This window comes from Asparagus officinalis, chromosome 3 (assembly GCF_001876935.1).
Source record: "Asparagus officinalis chromosome 3, Aspof.V1, whole genome shotgun sequence".
NCBI classification, from domain to species: domain Eukaryota; kingdom Viridiplantae; phylum Streptophyta; class Magnoliopsida; order Asparagales; family Asparagaceae; genus Asparagus; species Asparagus officinalis.
The window spans coordinates 112,497,678-112,500,542 of record NC_033796.1 but is presented as its reverse complement, the minus strand read 5'-3'; the positions used below and the strand labels follow the sequence as shown (position 1 = coordinate 112,500,542).

General features: G+C 36.3%; 1 pseudogene; it reads left to right on the top strand.

Annotated features, from left to right (window-relative positions):
- LOC109835619 overlaps positions 1–287 on the top strand; it is a 6,382-nt pseudogene extending 6,095 nt beyond the window's left edge.

Sequence of the window (2,865 nt, the reverse complement as noted above, 5' to 3'; positions counted from 1 at the left end):
TTTGCAAAACTAATATTTGTTAGTTTTTCTTAAGTGTAGATAAAAGATGAAAAGAATGATTCCTCTTTATTTCCATCACATTAAAAGATGAAAAGAATGATTCCTTGTTATTTCCCTCGTATAATTGACTTTAAATTTTGTACTTTTAAGTTACTAATATATTTGCTTTTCTTTTAGGGTTTGTAGAAAGAGAAGTTTACAAGAAGAAAGGTAGTAACGGAAGTGAGCTCAAAAAGAAACCACCACTAGATGGCTTTCGTGCTATTTTAAGATGGGAAAGAAACTAACTTCCTACTGGCGAATGCGCTAATTGGTTTACTTCATATCTTCGGTGTTTGGCATAGAGGAGCAATTATGCTAACCTATTTTTTGAGCCTGAGTTGATACGCTTTAACTCCCTAGAACGTGTATATAGAGATTCTTGGGTAATTTAAAATTACTTTTTCCCTTTCCTTTGTTTTTTTTACTTTTATAGTTGATTGTCCTACTTATATGGATGTCAATTTGCATATATACTTTACTATCAAAGATAATCCTATAGTGTGGAATTTTTTATTTGGATTTGATGGAAAGTTTAAGCATGCTCTTAAGGAATAGGGACATAAAATCGAAAAGAAATGCTTCAAGACATACAAAAAGGATTGAGAGAGGTTCTACAAGTGACATAAGAGAACTGCCAAAGAAGATCTGTTGCACTTATGGTATTGTGGAGCCAAGAAAAACACAAGGTAAATCTTAATTTAGTTACATTATTCACATTGGTTATTATTGTAGATAGTTAAAACATATTCCATGCAGGTTGCTGTTCAATGTGGATCCAAAAAGTGAACGCCCATGAGCTAAACACTTTAAATAAGCTCAAAGTCAAGCCTACAATAGGCTAAAGCAAAACTCACTCAAACAAGAACATGAACATCGCCATACAACTCACTTCAGTCCAATCCAAACAAGTCAAAAATGGTCCACGAGTTGAGCTATGTGAAGTTCACTATTTTATGTTAGAGAACTTTACCCATAGCTACCCATGTGCGCCACGTCACCTATGATTTGGAAGTGATGGCCCACCCACGTCACTCACATCCAAACCAGCCTTGCTCGAACACTTTCAGTGAACTTCACCAATGAATTAGTGAACTTCACCAATGAAACGTTCGAGAGCTATTTAACTGCTTTCCTATTATCTCCTAATTAATGGCCACTTAATCCATAATTAAATCTCTCTCTCTCTCTCTCTCTCTCTCTCTCTCTCTCTCTCTCTCTCTCTCTCTCTCTCTCTCTCTCAGCCTATAAAAAGAGAAGAAGGTCATTTGTTTAAGCAGATTACCCACTTAGAGATTGAACAACCCATACACGCAGAGTTAGCACTTCATCACTTTCTTTCTCTCTCTAATATTTGGTTCCAATAGAAGACTGAGCCATCTTCCAAGTGAGCAAATCAGAGATCAACAATAAAAGACTCGTTGTCTTAATCGAACCATCAACAAAACTCTCAGCCTATAAAAAGAGAAGAAGGTCATTTGTTTAAGCAAATTACCCACTTAGAGATTGAACAACCCATACACGCAGAGTTAGCACTTCATCACTTTCTTTCTCTCTCTAATATTTGGTTCCAATAGAAGACTGAGCCATATTCCAAGTGAACAAATCAGAGATCAACAATAAAAGACTCGTTGTCTTAATCGAACCATCAACAAAATATAAGATCGATGCTCCATCAGCACATAGGAAAAAACCCCAGGAAATATAATTTTTTCTTATTTTCCATTGTATTCTTTTTATTGTAGCCTGAGTTAATTACAGTACAAAAGACCCAAAATAAGATGACAGCTCTACTAGGGACTTCTTTCTCCTCCTATTAGAAAATTATAGTCCGACACTAAGACCCTCGAATCTTTTGCTAAATCGTTGGTCACTGAATTTAATCAAGCAAAGTTTAATGAATTTATTTCCTCAAACCAATCATCGATGATGACTATGAGAAGCTATCGCAAGATTTTCCATAGTGTGAACTTATGGTCTAAATCAACCCCTGCGTGTGTAAAGGTGACCTTCACCAAAGGCAGGTTGAACTTCATTGAAAGCCAAACAAACTTTGCCTAAAGTGAAGAAATATCAACCCTCACCTCAAGCGAAGGTCAAGACATTCTTCTAATTTTGGATGATAGTCCACAACTTTCCTTAAAACGTCTTGCAATGCTCGTTATGCCTCCTCAACAGTTCAAAGAATGGGGGTAACTCCTTATCCAAATTCCACAAGGGAGTAACATCACCCCTCGTGATTCATCTGAACCCTCTAAGCAAAGGTTAGGCCAACATCGTCCTACATGATATTCACATGCCAAGGCCCCAAGTGACCAAATTGGTTGAAATTAACTCAGAAGTCCTACCGATTTGAGAGAGTTTCTCTCTTTAAAGAGGGCTCGCCAATGTGAGTATTGTGTGAACCTCAAGAAAGTTGTTATGCATTTTAAAAGAATTGCTAATGCAAAGTTATTTCTGAAAAGGAATAGATTTTCAATCATCTCAGTCACAATTATGAGCCTTTAGAGGCTAGGATCAAAAGATGACAATGTAGCTGAAAGGGTAAACTCCAAGAATTCACAGTCAATATGACTAGTGTAATATCTATAGATAAGGAGGAAGATGCAGACGGTGAACCTCAAGAAAGTTGTTATGCATTTTAAAAGAATTGCTAATGCAAAGTTATTTCTGAAAAGGAATAGATTTTCAATCATCTCAGTCACAATTATGAGCCTTTAGAGGCTAGGATCAAAAGATGACAATGTAGCTGAAAGGGTAAACTCCAAGAATTCACAGTCAATATGACTAGTGTAATATCTATAGATAAGGAGGAAGATGCAGACG